The sequence below is a fragment of the Pseudorasbora parva genome, chromosome 23 (genome assembly GCF_024679245.1).
Source record: "Pseudorasbora parva isolate DD20220531a chromosome 23, ASM2467924v1, whole genome shotgun sequence".
NCBI classification, from domain to species: Eukaryota; Metazoa; Chordata; class Actinopteri; order Cypriniformes; family Gobionidae; genus Pseudorasbora; species Pseudorasbora parva.
The window spans coordinates 17,043,698-17,064,522 of record NC_090194.1 but is presented as its reverse complement, the minus strand read 5'-3'; positions in this window follow the sequence as shown (position 1 = coordinate 17,064,522).

Below are 20,825 nucleotides of genomic sequence, written 5' to 3'. Positions count from 1 at the left end.
TTAAAACACCGGCAAATCACCCATTTAAGGAGTTTTAACATGGACAGAAATGTTCCATACAAGCCATAATATCATCTGTTTGAGGGTAGGAATTTTGTAGGGGTTTTTACATTGAATATTGTATATTTTTAAAGTATATAAATAATATAATTCTATTTAGCTTTATTTTTACTTAAATTTTAGTCATTTCATTATATTAACTTAGGGTACGTTTACACAACAAAAATGTACTAAAAATGTAACTGTCATCTGTACATGAAAAATGCATTGTGTATAAATGTGAAAAATACAAAGGAAAAACAAAGTTGTCAAAAAGATCCCAGATCCGCATAAACGACGGAAAACGCTGTATTCTGCTGCCAGGCCAGCAGTAGTGGTGATGCCACTTTTTAAAAGAAATGCTATGCACCTATAGACTGAACATGTATGCGCATGATGTCACTGTTTTCCCAAATTCACGTTTTTGTAGTTTACACAGAGACGATAACACTTTCGTTTAAAAAAAATAAAAATGTACACTGTGAATCACGTTTTCCTAAGTTTGTGTTTTCAGGTTCCCAAAATGCAGCAGTCGTGTAAATAAATGTAAATGGCCCCTCAAACCAAACGGCAACCTCCCGCGATCTCTCTTTTAGCCAATACGGATGTAATGTAAACTGCAATTCGTCGACTGGTCACTAGGGACAGGCTCCAGAAGGGAGCAAAATCTCTTTGAGCCCCATGTTAAAATTCCCAACTTTACAGCAGAAAAAAAACATGTTTACAACCTGGTACAAATTGTGGTTTTGGTCTATATGGCTATTTTGCCCTTCATGACAATTGTGAGGCAGGTGAATTTTTTTATAACTCATTCTTTTACATTATATAAAGCCTTAAAGGTCTGCATAATTAAGGGCGTTGTTACTTTGAGTGACATGTGGATAGCCATTTATCCGCCGTCTATAGTCATTGCGTCACCTAAGCTCCGCCCACGTCCTGCCTCTTTACCCATTTTCTGTTATCCGGGAGTGACGCGCTTGCAAGATATTTTACGCTTCAGAGTGGCTTATCGGAATCTTATGGGTGACGTCATGAACACTACGTCAATATTTTTTTACAGTTTAAGCCTCAAACGTATTAATTTTCAGTTTTTTTTTGGTTTAGTTATTTATACTTTATTTCACCTATCAAACGTGATTTTAATATTTCACAGTAATAACAACAGGCTAAGTGGTTAGCTTGCTGAAATAGGAAATGCATGACGGAACAGTAGATTAGCATCATTTTAAACGTTTATTAACTGTAATACAAAGAACCCCTTAAAAGGTACATAACACACACTATTTCTGCCAATCTCATGTTAATATTGAGTGCCTATAGAGTATTGTATCCTTCATATCTCAGAAGATTTTTACAAAAAACAGAAAAGCTGTAATTCTTTCTGAAAACAGCCAAGCTTGTGGAGCCATGCAGTGGGCGGAGCTAAAGATTCACAAGCACGCACGATACATCATCGCATAATCCCTGGATAACTTTCGAGTCACTATACGTTCATGTTGTTTACATTATATGCACTAATTTATTGCCAAAAAACACATAAGATGCTGGTTCACTCACCGCCTGCGGTTTCGACTCATGACCGGGAACAAAAAAACACACACACACACTTGCAGAACTCTGTTGCTACTCCGGAAAAATTAACTGCGTCTAATGTTTCCTTAACGATGGGTAATTTGGGAAGCTGAACAAGATTATCTTTCACTCACAACCTGAAACACACTTTTTTTAGTCTTATTGTTAATTTTATGGTCTAAAAATGGGCTACTGGCTGCTATCATAACCTTGTTACGCAAGGTTGCAAGCTTGTTGATGGTCGCGCTGTTGCTCTCACTCTGAGGTGCGTTTTCCATACAACAACATAACTCACTGCTTAACTACCATAATACGATGCATCGTTGAAGAAATCAACTAGCTAATCACGATTATTTCCCCGAAACCGTATTGTTGCAAATCAGCCATTCAACCACGTTGGTTAATGATGCCATGCAGGTGGTGGAGTAATAGCTGCTTTTAATTAATTATTTTGAGATTGAATTCATGCTAGATTTTTTGCTATATGGACATAGCACTTGAGGACTAATACTTATTTTTCTCAGTTATTTAGCTTTATTTCCAGATTTACTTGAGCCAGCTGCACATGCGCACTCTTAAAAAAAGTTGCTTTAAATCTCTTTACAAACTTAATGCTGCTGTCTGTAACTTTTTGGGGTTCAAAATTATACATTTTTGAGCAAGTACATAACCAACCAGTGTTCAAAACTATCTGCTTACCATGGCTCGATTTTCAACAGTTAGCTTGTAATGTTTTTAATTCCAGTGGTTCTGGTGGATTTCCGCGGGAATTTCAAGCATATCTTTGCGTTATTGCGTCACATCTGTACACATAAAGAAAGAGTCCCGGTTAGCAGGTTATATTGCTCTATTTCCGATTCATCCGTTGTAAAATGCAAAAGTCATCAGACTTGGAGAGGCTACAGAAAAAAGAGACTTCAACTGGGCCAATGCAAAAACAAGGATTAAAGCTACACTGTGTAACTTTTTTAGTTTATTCTTAGCTAAAAACACTTTATAACAAATATATGTGCTCATTAATGTATATTTACTTCTTTCAAGTAATAAAGTATTCTCTTAAGTTTATAATATGCCATTGAAAATACATACGGGTGAGGGGTTCGAATGCCGGTCGCCATGTTGCCCCTCCATCTTGTAAGTACATTAGCCAAAGAGGGACATACCCTTAAATTCAAGCTTCGTTTTTTGCGTTTTAACACTCGATGGCAGTAATGAACGAGGTCGAACTGGAAGCCATGTTAATCTTGGACTAAATTGGCCACCGTAGGAGTTAAAACGAAATCAGAATTGAGAGGAACAGAAACTAATATTCACTGGATGGTCCTATACCTTTACACCGCTAGATGGGGGAAAATATCACACAGTGTAGCTTTAAAAGGGCTCTTAAAAGTGGCGTGAACTCCGTGTTTTGAAGGGGTTTTTCAGCTTTTTTACTGCTGGACAGGTAAGACATTTCAATGGTTGATTAGGCTATGTAACAGTAGCACACTTTTTCGCATAATTCATTCCGTTACAGAGTTTTCTTTGTTCTGCCTTTCTCGTTTCGCTATGTGCGTTATGGCAAACATCAATTATTTTGTGCTAGCTCTGAGAGGAAGCAGTTCACCTCTAACATTTCTCCACATTGCACAGAAATGGAAACTGAACTACTGGTAGCCCTACATTAAATGTAGTCACGCATTGCTGATGTTAACATTAACATTTTGAAAAAGTATAATTTGCAAGGTTTGACGGGATATGATTCACGATGATTAAATCTGAATCACGACGATCGTTTTTTTATTGCGATGCTTTTCCACCCTTAGTTGGTCAGAACAAAAGTGGATGTTAGCTACTTACGTGTTCAGCATTATTATGTCGGTCTTACTTTCAAAAAGTAGAGTCTGTGTTTCTGAATGACGGTATCCACACCGGCGCAGTGACTGACAGCCGCACATTCTCCTCTAAACATCGGATTCCTTCGCGCTGTGCCATCCGAGGCACAAGTCACCTAAAGTTGATACTTCTGCGAATAACTGCAATTGCAGTTTTCGAACAGAGATGGTGACAAAAAGGAAAAACTATGGACTGCAGCTTTAAAAGACATAAATTACATTTGTATGTACTTGAAATAAAAGATATAGATTGTACTAAATGTCAGCTTGCTTATTTTGTTTTTTTAGGATTTATTTAGTCCACATGTCATGCAAACAAGAAACTCTGCTTTACCACAGGTCAAGAGCTGACGTTGCAACCACACAATTTTGCGATGCTGTATGCGAATGTTCGATGGAACGATGGTTTCGAGAAACACTGACTTGTTGAACTATGTTGATAACGATGGAACTTATAGTTGGCTAACGATGCTTTTGGGAAACGCTCCCCTGTTTGATGTGTGCTCGTGCTCATCCAGGAGAAGTGCCCATATGAAAGTCCGCCCTTTATAACATCATACAGGGCCATACTGTGAAAAAAAGCCTTTCCAAAACGTATTCGAATCCTAAAGGAGTGTATTTGCCGCCGAAAGACTCTGTCATACGTCCAACTCGTTTCTTTGGCCATGTTTAGCTTGAGAATCTCTGTAAACTCTCTGTAAATATATAAGTCAGAATGCATGAAATAGAATCACTACTTCAAAACAAAAAACTACTTGCACTGTGTCTTCTCCTCATCAACTCAAATCAATATTTCATGTCCATTTATTTATTTGGTAAGTAGCTGTGTAATAAGCAGGATAATGTGCAGTTAGACAGTACATTAGCCCTTACTTAATTGACATAATTGACATATTTCTTGCTCTCTTAACCACTGGAATCCAAGTGGGGCTGTCAACTGTTTCCCGGCAGATGATTTCGGTGGTGGTTTGTTTCTGGTAGCAGTACATAAAGTATAAAACATGAAAAACCATAGCTTGTGTGAACAACAATAGTTTTAAGATGACTACTATACCATGCCTAACTTTTTTTCTGAGAGTTTTATACGTATTTCTCCTTTCTTTTGGGACTAAACAAACTGGCAAGTAACATTTGTGCCTCAATGCAATTTTCCCGTCTCTGGCCTATCAGCTCACACATCCCTTCCCACAGAGTCCATTACAGGAGCGGCTGAACGGATGCTCATGGCAAACAGGTTCCTCCAGGCGCCGCGGCCACGTTCTCAAGGTAGAATGTAGATTGAAGCAGACATCAATAAATAATTACGAGTCTTGAGACTTTTAAATAGGAATCTATGCAGTGTGAAGCGGCGTTTAATCGAGTAACTTCTGACACTGTATCCATCATTGGAAAAGCAGCAGACATCAGCAGAAAACGAACAAGCCTGCTTCTGAGATTTGCCTTCATTTGCTTTGTCTCTGAAAAGAGGCGCTTGGTGATATTTAAATTCATCAATTGACTTGAATTTGCACTGGTCTCTGGGTGCACTGCAGAGCTAAGAGTGAAAAATCAAACAGAGACTATAATCATAGCAAAGTAATAAAGAGAAGATACGAAGAAAATAACATAAAATTGGTACCTTCGACTCTAATTTAATGAGTCTAGCTATACAGAGAAGTTTGGCTGGCCCATTTGCATTTAGCTGTAATCATATCATTGGTGATATGTATTATTTGTAGAAGTGTACCCAAAATGCAAATTCATGGATTTGATTTTCTTCGCTCCATGTTATGAGTGCATTTCATTGAAATTAAAAGGATTTCATATTCTGTTGTATCATCAAGAGTCAACAAGCAAAGCTCACATTCCCTATATTATCAGGACAGATATGATTATGCTGTACAATACAGTGCTTTCTCCGTTAGAAAACAAGCAATAATTTACATTTTAAAATGCTTGCTGAAGGAGTCTAAATTATACTGGTGTAGTTAGATTCTGTTGTCAATTTGCTAACTTCCAACCTTTGATTACTCATTTTGCATAGCTGAGGAACCAAACACGAGGGACTCGCTACCTGGTTCAGTCATTTAACAAAATATACAGCAATTCTCATGCCGCGGCCCATTTTAAATGGAATTTTTTTGATGTGCTTGTGGCTGGGCTTATTGATTTTTACATTTCTCTGAACTGAGAGTTGGCGAGTAGGTTTATGGAGACCGTGTAAAAGTGTCTCCTGAATAGAGAAGCTCAGCTCCTCCTGGTTATGAATAAACTATCTTTATAAGATGTCATTTGGCCGGCAATAGACAGTAAATAAAAGCCAATGGCTAGTTGCAGTTAAATCAAACTTGTTCGGGATTTTCCAGAGATTTACAAATGACTTCAGGGATTTGACTGCGACAAATGCATTTACGCATCGAGGTGCATGAGAACATGGATAGAGCACTACTATTCACTTTCATTCATTATAGCTAATGTCCTCTGCAATGCAGTTTCATTGTGGGTTTCAGCATGGTGGGAGTTCTTAAATAATAAACCACTGAAAGTTTTGTATAACATTTGTGGGATGTTGCTTAAGTACAGATGGCTGTTAATTTAATGCAATAAAGGAATCAGATATATTTAAAACAGACCAGGAGAATCTATCATAAGTCAGGGCAGTGTCATTTAAAAAAGCAAATATCAGGGAACTTGACCTAAGCATGAAACAAGTCATTCTATGAGCATACTGAGCACAAAAATCTAAGTGAAATTAAACCCGATTAAAATCATAAAATGTAGGTTTGACAAACTTCAATTATATATATCTTATTGCTTATATAAGCTTTTTTAAAAAGTTTATTAAACTTTTTCCTCACACAATTCTTTTCTCAATTGGTGAATTGCGAGTACATTTATTTTTGGACTTTATAACTCTCAATTCACCAAATGAGAAAAAAAGTCACAATTGTGCTCTTAATTTTTAAAAAATTCTTACTTTATAACTCACAACTGCGAGTTTATATAACCAGATGTACAAGAGTTTTCTTGCAATTGCGAGACAAAAAGTTGCCACTACCTTTTTAATTTTTTATTCCATACTATATTCAGTCATACAAATTATATTAAAAATTGTGGAGCAACACTTAACCAAAAACATGGTGCACAATGCAATTTTACTACGATTTAAAGACATTCTTTAAATATTTCAGAAGTTTACTAAAAAACGAATGGAAAAGGCCCCTGGTTTCATAGACTGACATGAATATTGAAAGTCCTGTCAATGCAGAAGCTCATTTCCATATGCGACGCTTTTGCTTAATACTCACCTTAAACCGAGATCATGCATCAATGGCAATTAGATTATTATACTGTATTTGACTGAAATAATAAGACTAAAATAATCATAACTCACTGAGATTGCTTATAGATCGGCCCAGCTTGCACCTCCCTGGCTTCAGCTGCCCAAAAGCAAGGTGCTCTAGAAATCATTTCTGATTGAATCAAAAGTATTGGCAGCTTTCACATTACGGCTCTTCAAATGCATTGTTGTTGGAGCGGGTGGGGGTTCGCTTTGCGTCTGCAAACCAATCAATCTAGGTGAGAATCACATTGGCCTTCTAAGCAAAAGCGCTTGGAGAGATTTCTAGGCCATGGTGTCACCAATCCGATTTCCACCAGTGACCTCTGATCTGCGGTGTCATGGGCCCAGCTGACACACAGTAGTCAACAGGAATCAATAGCCACTGCTGGGGTCACTTCACCTTGTATAAAAAAAGACATTATATATTTATTTGTATTAAAGCTTGACACGTTCAACTTCCACTCGAAATGAACTGCCGAACTAATGAAACGTCAATCTAAAGGAAACTATGAAGAGGGGGAGAAAGAGAGTTTTTGGATGGAAGGAGGAGGTGAAGGAGGTTACATTTAAAAGTTCTGAATTCAGGAAATGTTGCATAATCAATGTGAGTATGTAGCTATATTTAAAAATGATGGAAACATCAGCAAATTACATATACATGTGTACAAAAGGGAACCAAGTACACATTTACTTGCATTGCACATAAAAAATGCGATGATCTTTTTATTTCAAATGTTTTTAATAAAACAAGCATCAATTTACAAATTTACAAATGTGGTGCATATGCATCACAAGGGTAATTGTGAGAACATTTTAACGTGTTGCTATGCAGTTACTAGGGTGATCTTTTTGTTGGAAGTGGTTTGAGTTAGGTGCTGTAGTGGGTTGATAAAGTGGAAGTTACTATGGTGTTTCTAAGGGGGTTGGAGTTGTGGTTTGGGTGTTGCTATGGTGTTGTTAGCGCATTGCTCTGTATCACAAGGTGTACTTGGCGGCTGTTTAGACAGAGTTGTGGCTTGTGTGTTGATAAGGTGTTTAGGGTCATCACTGAGGTGTTTTGGGTGATTGATATGGTGTTGCTAAGGTATTTTAAGTGGTCACTAGGGTGTTCTGGGTGGATTATATGGTGTTTGGGGTTGTTGCTTTGGTGTTGCTGTGGTATTCTAGGTGGTTTCCAAAGTGTTGCCAATATAGTGTTCTAAGTTCTTGTTAGCACAACGCTATACATTGTAAGATGTACTTGATAAGTGGTTAGACAGAGTTGTGGCTTTGGTGTTGCTAAGGCATTCTGGTTAGATTACTGAGGTGTTTTGGGTGGTTGATATGGTGTTTGGGGTTGTTGATTTTGTGTTGCTAAGGTATTCTGGGTGTTGCCATGGAGTTCTGAGTGGTTGCCAAGGTGTGGCTATGTGGTAAAGCCACTACAAGAAATGTGAAATGACATCATACTTGATGTCACATGAGTCATTTGTCAAGACATTGCTATGTGTTGCTAAGGTGCTCTGGGTGTTTTCTATGGTGGTTGGGGGTTGTTGTTTGGGAGTTCGATGTTGTACGGCATTGATCTGCATTGCAAGGTGTACTTGGTGGTGAGTTATAACTTGGGTGTTGCTAAGATGTTCAGTGGTCTTGGGCATTGCTGTGGTGTTCTGCGTGGTTTCCAGGGTGTTGCTATGGAGTTCTAAGTTGTCGTTAGTGCATTGCTTTGCATCGCAAGGTGTTGCTGAGGTGTTCTGGTCACTAGGGTGTTCTGGGTGGTTGATATGATGTTTGAGGTTGTTGCTTGGATGTTGCTATGGTGTTCTGGGTTGTTTCCAGGTTGTTGCTATGGTGTTCTAAGTTGTCATTAGCACATTGTTCTGCATCATAATGTGTACTTGGTTGGTTGAAACAAGTTGTGTCTTGGGTATTGCAAATGTGTGGGGTTGCCAAGGTGTGGCTATGTGGTAAAGCCACTGAAATGAATGTGAAAGGACATCATACTTCTGAGTCATTTATCAAGACATTGCTATGTGTTTCTAAGTTGTTCTGTGTGGCTTGTTCTGGGGGTTGTTGCTTGGGTGTTGCTAGGATGTTCTGGGTGGTTGAGTGTTGCTATGGTGTTTAAAGTGGTTGTTTGTTTGTGCATCTCTTCGCATCATATGTATGTAAGATTATGGCCAAAACTGGTACTGCAGGTGTATCCCCTCTCCCCCTCCTCCCTGACTCACGGTTGCCAGATAAGCTGCAGGATCCAGCAGGAACGTTTGTAGCTGCAGCTGTGGTAACTAGAGCAGATCTGGCAACCCGGGATGCCGAAACACTACTGACTTTGTGATTTGTAAATAGGTGGAGGGTGGAGCTTCACCCCAAAACACAACATTTCAACATCAACATCAGTTGAGGGCTGCAACAACAACTTTTAAATGACAATAACCTGGCCGAACTACTGTTGTCAGTGGTATAAGTATTTGAAATTAACAAATACTTTCTTACTGTTTTTCTTAATGTCTAGTGACATATCATGGCCATTGTATGATTCATTGAAATACATTTCTTACATACAGTTCCTTTAAGTGTTCTGCGTGATTGCCAAGATCGCACTAGCCACACTAGACTTTATGTATGCAAAATTCTACATTTCTTCCGACCCTGCAACTTATGTGTCAATACACTTCAAAGCGATTTGTTAGCACATTGCTATGTGTCATTAAGGTGTTCTGGGTGGCTGCTAGGGTGTTGCTAGAGTGTTCAGGCTAGTTGTTAAAGTTCCAATATTATTGCTATGACGTTTTAAGTGGTTGTTAGCACATTGCATTGCTAATGTGGTTGCTAAGGTGTTCTAGGTGGATGCCAGGGTGTTGCTATGTCTATGTGGTATCTAATCATGCTTTTGAGTGACTTGTTAGTGCATTGCTATTTATTGCTTTAAGGTGTTCTATTAGGTCCCTAGTTGGTTGATTACTGGTCTGCAGTGATGTATCTTTTGAAGAAAAAAAAATGGAATATGCACAATTAATACAGATGCTTAACTTAGACTACAGCCTTAAACCCTTTTATTTTTACTACAACATATGGTGCTCTTATGTAAAGCCAGCCAGTTTATGACAGTATAAGCTCATATATCCATGATGGCTGAATGATGAACTCTCTTAGCCATTAAAGTGAAACATATTTGTCTCATCATTTCTGTTATTACACACATTTGCATCCACCTTAATTAAATTCACACTAATGTATACACACTCGCTTCACAGGCCCATAAAAGTGTATTTCTTGCATTGTGTGGCTGGTTTTATTGTATTCTCAGTGGACTCTAGGGAGGTCAGAGCCCCATCCCCACCCCAGAGTGTGTTGTTTGTGCTGTCAGGGGCCGTTGTTTTGGTAAATGGGGAGTTAAACAGATATATCCAAGCGTAAAATCTGAAAGTGTCCCCGGTGGGAGCCCGAGGGCTAGTGTTTGAAATCAACTACATATCAATTGAGCGGCGTAGAGCAGATCGTATGATAAATTCTATTCCTCAGACGCCTATAAATTACTTTTTCCCTCACTACATCTCCTTCCTTTTTGCGCAGCAGCTCAAATCCCTCTTTTTCTTCGTATCTCTCCCAACCCACCACAAACTACACCTTTAATAGTGTCCCCTGGGGCTCTGGTGCTGCAAACTACAATTTTGTGTGATGTTCAGATGGATATTTTCATAGCGTGAGTGACAATATTAACAGCATGTGTGTGAGTGTGTGTGTGTGTGGCCTATTCTCCAATGGATATTTCCTCCAAATTCTTGGCCTCTCATCCCAGTTCAATCGTCGTGTGTTATCTGGCAGTTCATTATCTCAGTGTTTTCTGTAAGTAAGTAAGCTTAGATTGAATTACTAGGGGCTCTATTGTCTATTTGGAATTCTCCTTCCATGTCGCCCTCGTAATGAATGGGCAATTTGCTCCGTCTTTGTGAAGGCTGCTTGTGTGTATCAGTCACTTAATTACTCTCAGACTGTTGGCGGAGGTTTTATTGGCGATACAGGGCAGTAAAGGCCCAGTGAGCAGAGAGGAGACGGGAAATTCTCAAGTCAAGAGAACCGCACAGCAATGCCGAACAAAGTTTTAGTTTAGCAGTGAAAAAAAAGAATGCATTATATTTATGTTAAGGTGATTCACTTTATTGTTAAGGTTAAAGAAGTTAAAGTTTTGAAATAAAAATATTTTCGAATGATAGCTGGGTTCCATTACCCTTCAAATTGCACAAACTGAAATCGTATTGAAAATACACCGAATGGAAACATAAAAATGTCCATATTTCAAACAAAACAAAAAAATGAAAAATTGAAAAACTTTAATGAAAACAGGTCACCTGGTATTTGAAAAGTCGATCATTCTTTTAAGATGGTATGTTCTTTATTAAACTCATAAAAGACAATACGGGAATACAGGATTCTAAATAACAAAGAAATGCCGCTATTAATCAAGACCTCGAAGCGGATAGGAGGGAGAAACACTCAGAAACATTTCATATGTGGCCACTCCCAAGTATAAAAGGCTTTACTTGCCATTAAATGTGCAATTTGCACTAAATTTTAGCGGCATCTAGTGGTGAGGTTGCAAATTGCAACCACCCACCACTCGCCCCTTCCTTTCTAAGCACATAGAGAAGCTATGGTGGCCGACACAGGATAGCTACCGCAAAAGTTTGTCTGTTTTGGGCTGTAAAAACACGGCTCGCAAAATGGCGACCTCATTGTAAGGGGACCCGCGGTGTATGCAGATGGAAATGGTTCATTCTAAGGTAATAAAAACATTACGGTTCATTATGTAAGGTATTTATGCACCACTGAAAACCACTGCATTTATGTCAATACATCCTCATAAATATTAAACACTGTACACACTTTTAATGTTTGGGTAACACGCCTACGTCTCTTTCGGTTAAAAATAATGGCTAGTGCGGTGGCTGCGATATATGTAAGCTTACCAACGTCCATTGCCATTATTTTTGGAATGACTTGCAAGAGGAAAAAAAAATGTTTTAGTTGCATAACATCTGTTAATGGAAACAGCATCATTTGGCGATACTTTTTTAAAATCAACATCAAATCAAAATAACGCAATCTGTAACGGAAACCTGTCTATTGAGTGTGTACATTAGCATTCTTTTGTGTGCAAGTACAATTTTTTGTACTTGCACACAAATGGTTACACTTTATTTTAAGGTGTCCTTGTTATAGTGTAATTCTACATTTAAAAACTGAGTAATAATAATTGGCTACATGTGTTTACTATAGGGTTAGGGTTAGTATTAGGGTGGGTTTATCTTAAGTAACTACATTTAACACATGTAACATTTATAAATATAATAAAAATAATAACAAACAGTTTAAATTTAATTTATAGTGTTGTGAGAAACTGTAGTTTAAATAGTATATTTTAACACTTTATTTATTCAAATTATTTATTCAAAACAAAAGTCATGGAGCCATATTTGCTGTATAGGGTTCAAAACAACTTTACATGCTTAAAATTTGGTATGGCCTTTCTTGGTCAAAAATATGGATGATGATTATAAAGGAGCAAATGAGCAAATTATACAGCTACCATATAACAATCCTTATTAAAATTGTTTTATAATAAATCTTACATAGTAACCAGTTTAACTAGTATTTAAAGTAAGACCTGTGCACATAACTGGGTTTCTTTTAAAATTCTAATACACATTACAAAAGAAGAGCTAACTACAATGGATCTAATTCAAATTCATTGGATTCTTATATTCATATAATAAACGTAATTATATTTTCTGACAAAACACTGTATTTGGAGTTACTCTAGTAAAACTGTGTTAGATTTTCTAAGGCTTAACCAAAGTATTTAGAAGAATAATAAGAACAATGACATGTTTGTTCAACCCATTAGTCCAAAGATACTCCACATAATAACTTTTAGTATTGAACTTGTTTTTATTGACTGATGTTCTCCATCTGATGTAACAATATCAAAAACCGTGCTGCTAACAAGGCCAAAAGTGCGGCAATGCAAAAGACACAATTGAGACGAATGCTAATTCAACCAAGCCATGGTTCAAAAACCTGTCCTCCTTCCCAGAGCAGAGACAATGCCACTCCACAGTCTCCCCCCATTTAGTACTCAGACCTCAGCCTGATGGCGCTCAGCAGGATAGCCTGCAAATGGGGGATAGAGGGGGGGAGAGAGAGAGAGGAGAGAGAGAGAGAGAGAGAGAGAGAGAGAGAGAGAGAGAGAGAGAGAGAGAGAGAGAGAGAGAGAGAGAGAGAGAGAGAGAGAGAGAGAGAGAGAGAGAGAGAGAGAGAGAGAGAGAGAGAGAGAGAGCGCCGCGGGCCAAACGGTTCTCAACCCCCTCAGAGCTGCCCTGTGCTTCCAGCGGCTGTACCTGAATGAGGAGCGGGACATGGGCCTGCTTCCTCCTCTATGCACCAACAGCCAAGGGATTTGGAAATCTGGCAGGTTAACTGGAAAATCTCCATATGATCCAAATGTGATTCAAGACCCCCATCCAAATAGTGGTGAACAGCCCCCCCAATAATTTCCACAGGGGTTTCAATGGCCACTAAATGAGAGTGAGATTGTTAACAAATTGTGTTTTCTTTATAGGATTAAATAAGGTTTTAAGGATAATTCTGCATTGTGCAAATAAATGCATTGTGAAAATATTTAATATGCATTGTAAGCAAATCACACTAATGCAGTTCTGGGGTTTAATTTTGAATGTTGGGGTCATTCATTAAAAAAAATTATACGATTCGGCATAAATGAATGCATATCATTATTTATAAAAAAATGTATGTATAAATATAAACCAAAGTATTTTAAAATTATCATTTGATTACTTATCTAATTATGGCATTACATTAAAAAAATATGTAAATAATTGTATTTTTGTATCTTTACAGTAAGGATAATTGGGGGCAATCACAATGAAAGAAAAGGTACATCTTAATGACCCTAAATTATTTATTTTATTTTTAATTTAATTTAATTAAAAAAACATGTTTTAGAAATATGACTTGGACTAGTATTACATGGCATTTTATGTCCTACTCCGTTACAAAATTGTACCATGATTACTAGCGTTCCTGCCGAAATACCATAGTTAACTAAGAAAAATTAAACTGTCAAACTTTAATTAAGCCGTGGTAACCATAACTGTCATAAAAACAAGAAATTACAGAAAGAATTTGAAATCTCATATTAATCTGTGGATTTCTACCAAATGTGGAACTCTCTACCCCGATCACTCCGTTTTGTTAACACTATCCCTGAATTCAAATCCATGCCCAAAACACACCTCTTTTCTGAATGTTATAGGTCTTAGAATTAATTCCCCCCTCCCCCCTTATAAGTATTGTACTTGCACTCTAAATTGACTACTGTTGTTCTGTCTGTTCTTTTTGTCAATTTCCTATTATTTGTTTGTTTATTGTAAAGTGTCCTTGAGCTCTGGAAAGGCGCTATATAAAACGTATTATTATTATTAATAATAATCTGTTATTATTATTTTACAGTTACAATAATTGGTATTTTCCAGAGACTATGGTAACCCCAGTAATTACTTGTGTTTTCGTTACAACAAATCCAAACTATTTTTGGATAGTAGCTATTCTTGACCTCTTCAAGCAGTTAAAATATTGACTGAGCTCAAGCAGCCAGGATAAAGTGAGTCAGCTAAACCTGCTAAGTAGCAATTAGTAAGCGTTAAATACAGGTTTAGCGATCATCAGTTTCCACTGTGCGGAGATTAGCCGTGACAGCTAGCACTACAGATGACTGATGACGAGGAAGGGACAGGCTCTCACAGACGCAGCGTCAAGACAAATAGCAGCATAACGACATGAACATCTCAAATATAGCAAGTACATAATGTTTTCTTTACAAGCGTCTTCAAGTAAAAGGTACTCTGAAACAGAAAAGGTAACATTTTTGTTACAGAGTTAAAATGTATTGAAGCTTGTTTCCTTTGCGGAATAATGATGTTTAGATATTCAAACTTTTTTATTAGAGGGTTAGATATAAATATACAGTTCTGAGAAAGAAAGTCTAAACTGTGAGATAAAAAGTCACAATTACCTTATTTATTTATTTACTCCTTGTGATGGTGACTATGAATTTTTGGGACCGTGGTATAGTCCGTTTACAGCATACCTTTAGCTTTTTACTTCTGGTGATTGCATTTAAGCTTCAAGATTCATAAAAGTTATGTTCATCTGTGATAATTATCTTGATGGACAAAATGTGTAAGTATCAATCTTTTGTCCCTCACAGAGCTTGTTTTTAGCGATTCAAAAGCCTATGGGAAAATCCGATTTGGATTTTCTGGAGGGAACCAGGGCAATGCAACTGCCGGTTGGCCTACAAAGTGACGTCATACCTGCTCAACTGGATGGCTGTGCCCATACCACAGGATTGTTGTTATTTGTTTTATGTAAAATTCAGCACAAATACTTCTTCTAAAGACACTATCTCAGTTTACAATCATTAGCTGAGTATTGTGAAACAAACAAAAGGGGTGTCATGATATTCTGATGATATACCCCTCCAAATCATTGAGGTCATCCAGGTGTTCCAGTCACTTCCATGGCCAGACTGCAACAATTGTGAAAGAATTGGTCGCTCTCAGGAGCTCAGTGGATTCAAGCATGGTATCGTGATAGGTTGCCATCTGTGCAACAAGTCCATTCGCGAAATTTCCTCACTACTAAATATTCTAAAGTTAACTGTTAGTGGTATTATAACTAAAGTGGATGCAATTGGGAACAACAGCAATTCAGCCACAAAGTGGTAGGCCACATAAAATCAAAGACCTCCAAACTTTGTGTCGCCTTATATTAGCTCAAGAAAAGTGCGTAGAGAGCTTCATGGAATGGGTTTCCATGTCCGAGCAGCTACATCCGAGCCTTACATCACCAAGTGCAATGCAAAGTGTTAGGATAAAGAGGTGTAAAGCACACTGCCACTGGACTCTAGAGCAGTGGAGACATGTTCTCTAGAGTGATGAATAACATTTCTCTGTCTGGCAATCCAATGGACGAGTCTGGGTTTGGCCGATGCAGGAGAAAAAGTACTTGCCTGACTGCATTGTGTCAAGTATACATTTTAGTGGAGGGGGGATTCTGGTGTGGTGTTGTTTTTCAGGGGTTGGGCTTGGGCCCTTAGTTCCAGTGAAAGGAACTCTTAATGCTTCAGCATGCCACGACATTTTGGACAATTTCAAGTTCCCAATTTTGCCCCTTCCTGTTCCAACATGACTGCGCACCATTGTACAAAGCAGGGTTCATAAAGACATGGATGAGCGAGTTTAGTGTGGAGGAATTTGACTGGCCTGCACAGAGTCCTGACCGCAACCTGACTGAACATCTTTGGGATGAATTAAGCCGGGTGCACACTGTGCGATTTTGGCCACGATTTGGCCGTCTGAGACAAATTTAGCAAATCCTAAAAGATTCCTCTGATCCTAGGCTAAAATCTGACGTCTTTGGTCGTTAGTTTGACATGTTCACCGGCAGCCGATTAATGACCGCTGCGATCAAATTTTACCTCAGACGAAATTCTGGCAGTGTCAGAAGATTTGGTGCACAATCCTGCAGTGTGACTTCTCCTACGACGACAGTCAAATATCTCGGTTTTTCAAGACAAACTATGACCAAAGCGAGAGCTAGAGATTTCTTTGTAGCCAGCATTTCAGTCCTGCGTGTAATGCAGCTCACTGTCACCGAAGGCATCATTCATTGATGATATAAAACACCACACGAGTTTTCTTGCGCTCGTCCGTTTTTAGCGTGCCTTCACTATCGTGCAGTCTGACATTAATGCCAGCTGAGATCTCACAGTGTGACATGGCTTACATCGGGGATCATGTTCGTACAGTCTGACAAGGGACATTCGCAAATGATTTTGAAAAATCGCACAGTGCAGGACCCATTAGAGTGGAGACTGCGAGCCAGGCCTTCTTGTCCAACATTAGTACCTGACGTCCAAAATGTGCTTAAAAAAGAATGGTCAAAAAACCCCATAAAGACACTACTAAACCTTGTGGAAAGCGTTTCCAGAAGAGTTGAAGCCGTTATAGCTGTAAAGGGTGGGCCAACTCAATATTAAACACTACGGATTAAGAATGGGATGTCATTAAAGTTCATATGCGTGTAAAGGCAGGTGTCCCAAAACTTTTGGCAATATAGTGTACATAAGAGCAATTCAAATCTTGCCCTTAAGGGCCAATGCGCTGCAGAGTTTAGCGCTAACCCTAATCAAACACACCTGAACATGCTAATCAGAGCTAAACTCTGCAGCGCATTGGCCCTCCAGGGCAAGATTTGAATAGCCCTGGTGCACATGGTATAGTATTGTGTAAGTCTAAATTAAAAGTTTAAAATATTGATTAATATTGTTAATTTCCTTCTTAAAACTGGCCTCTTACTACTGCAGAGCAAGGACTTGCTACTATTAATAGATACACAGACTCTGCTATGAGCATGTAAGACATGCTGTTGCTGCATAAAGAGACGCATAAAATAAATCCTGATGCAGAACTAGGCCGGTGGAGATGGGGGAGGTGGAGGAGTTCAGAGGAACTTTGATAGTGTGTTGCAGGACTAGCTCAAGGGCTCTCGGCGCGTCCTGCTTCATACTACCATAATATTAATAAAACTAATACATTTGTTTATTCATGAACACAGTTTCTGAGTCCATCAGATTCCTTTCAATCGGCAGTGGAGGTAAAGATTCAAGACTACAACCCCCATGATTTCATGCTCATTCATGGGCCATCAAGCTACGCACTTTGTTTTGAATAAGCGGCCTCTAGTTGCAAAACTTACATACCGTGCCTTTAAGGTGGTTGTCAGTGTATTAAACAGATTTTAGTATTTCAGTAGATTGGTGTATGTATATATATATATATATATATATATATATATATATATATATATATATATATATATATATATATATATATATATATATAAATATATATATATATATATATATATATATATATAAATATATATATATATATTATATATATATATATATATATATATATATATATATATATATATATATATATATAATTATTTGTTTATTTTTTACGGTAAAGTTCTAACAAACTTATTTTGCAAGTTTACTGCACAAATCCCATGCCATGTTGACTGTGAAATTCCTATTTTTAAAAATCATGGGTGTTTCTGTTCTGTCCTGATTTAGACTGCGTTCTGTAATATATTGTTACCTGCCCTGAAAAAAAAAAAATCATTATTGCAAGCTCATAATGTACGGCATTGAACATCTCTCGTAGTTTCTGTCCAGGTTGGCGTCATAGGTTGTCCTTGTGCCACATGTTTAAAATGGAGTAATTTGGGGGTAAATTGTAACTTGGCAGGACTCATCATCTGTAAAACCATAGTTCCACAGGGACGTGTGTGATGTACGTGTGCCTCATGGATTCGTACAAAGCAGAGCGTGGCCCCTTAAACCCAGCCTGAGACTCCAGCAAATTGTCTAAGCCAAACTGCCAATTAACCTCATGTCCCTCACCGGTGGAGAGGGGAGCGTCGGGCGGAGGCTCGCTGGTAGGTTAATTGCTTCATGTTGAAACATCGGAACGTGAGTGTAGCACTCAGAGTCAAGGGACTCAAGATAGACTGTACGACAGATACATACTTGTGTTTGTGCGTGTTAATTGTAACTGTAATAAATTACAATTTTACACATTTAGAGACTGGAGAACCCTGGTAACACATGTACTAGATTGTCTATTTAAAGCATTAGTTCAATCAACAACAAAAAAATGTCATCATTTACTCACTCTGATATCATTTCAAACCCGTAAGACTTTTATTCATCTTCAGAACACAAATTAATAAATGTTCTAATGAAATCTGAAAGATTTATGTCCCTCTGTTAAAAATCTATTCACCCTAAACTCTGAAGAGTTCGTAAAATCACTCAGATATGGTATCAGATACCAATGAGGTTGACGCATTCTCGTGTAGCATGCCAAAATGTTTGTATGGAAGGTAGTTGCGACTTTTTATCTTGGAAATTCGACTTTTTTCTTGCAATTGCGAGATTATATCATAATGTAATGTTTGCTAGTGGGTGTTCTCGGCTTTAAAGGTCCCGTTCTTCGCGTGTTTTCGAAGCTTTGATTATGTTTACAGTGTGCAATATAACATGAGTTCATGTTTCCCGTGTAAAAAAACACAGTATTTTTCACACAATTTACTTATCTGTACAGCGCTGTTTCCTCTGTCCTAAAAACGGCCTGATGATTTCCTTGTTCTATGAAGTCCCTCCTTCAGAAACACGTAACGAGTTCTAATTGGGCCAGCGCTTCCCGTGTTGTGATTGGACAGCAGCTTAGCGCACTTTGCCCGGAAAGGTCCCGCCTCTTACAAAACCGGGGAGATGCAAGCGCTGAATGCGCGCTCTTCTCCTCGTGAGAGAGCAACAAGACCACGCCCCCTATTATGCGTGTTCTTGTGGGCGGAGGGTTAGTCAACAAACGGTTCTAGTGACGTCATTCAAGCAAGGAAGTGCAGGGCTGTAGTCCAAACCGGCCGTTCGCTGTAGGCTTTGAAAGGGAACTTCTGTTAAATAAAATATCTCGCTCTGCATTTTTTTCTCAGATATAATTTTTAAGAGCTATAAACCAATTGTGATTTATAAAGTCAGAATCGAGAGCTGATTTTTCTCCTTCAGACTTTATGATTCTGAGTTTGTCACAAATCTAAGAAAAAAATAAATCTAAATTGTGAGTTAAAAAGTCTCAATTAGCTGTTTGAGCTTCTGCAAGAGCCAATGAGGTTTGTTCTCACGCGTCAAGCAAGTACAATTGAGCTTCTGTTTACCATTTTGCTGTGCTCTATGTATGATAAAGGTTTATATTTTAATAAAAGTCTAAATTAAATCTGTTCATTATATAATGCGATCGTGCCTCATCAGAAGACTATTAAACCACTGGATTCATATGGATTTAGTTTTGTCGTGTCCGTTTTGGGTAAATAATAGACTTTCAAAAGAGGGATGGATATATCTCAGATTTCTTTAAAAAATATATCTTGATTGTGTTTTAAAGATTAATCAAAAAGTGTTATTGTTTGGAACATGAGGGTGTGTAAATGACGACAGAATTTTCATTTTTGGCAGAACTATCCCTTTAATGCGTTTATGTCTAAAATAGATACATTTATAGTGTTACAGTAAGATATCGCACTAATATATTTTCTGTCAGAAGATAAAATTATACACATTAGGTGTGGTCTTTTGGTAACACTACTTTAAGGTGAAGTAATTCTACATGTACTTACTATAGTATTAACAGCAAATTATGCATAATTCCAAGTAACTAACCCTAAACTAAACCATAACTCTATATAATAAGTGTATAATGTGGTTAATTCATATTCCTTAGTACTTATTTGAGTAATTACAATGTAATTATATAAGCTTAAAATAAAGTGTTTATGATGTTTATGATGTCTTGCTCTTTTTAAGATGTTTTTTTGGATGTTTGTACATGAAGAGAAATGTCAGATCCACTGAAAGTGTAAATGTTTTTATTTTGACGAAATGTGCGTTAATCGAAGGTTTGTTCACTAGATCGTAACCACATCTAAAACGGTGGCACTTATGTTAAATGCCTCAAAGCTGTGTGTCTTATCTTTGAGCTCTTTATCTTGAGGCCTGCTTACACTGATCAGACGGTATCTTCTCATTGACTCCTTCCATGTGTTTTTTGAGACGGATCTTATAGCTAATTCATGATGTGAGAAAGTGATATTTAGGGAAAGGTGGCGCTGTAATTACACTCCAGACACATTAGCTAAACTCGTTCTCCATTTGGTTCCCTCTCGCATTATTACACTTTGACGTGACGACTCGAAAGAAGATCCGGCTTTGCAGATGAGCACTTTGTTTTATAAAGTTTTATAAAAACAGCCTGTTAAAATTATAGGAAAAGTAAGTTGTTGTTTTTTTACTTCATATTTCATGTACACAGCAAAAAACATGTTGG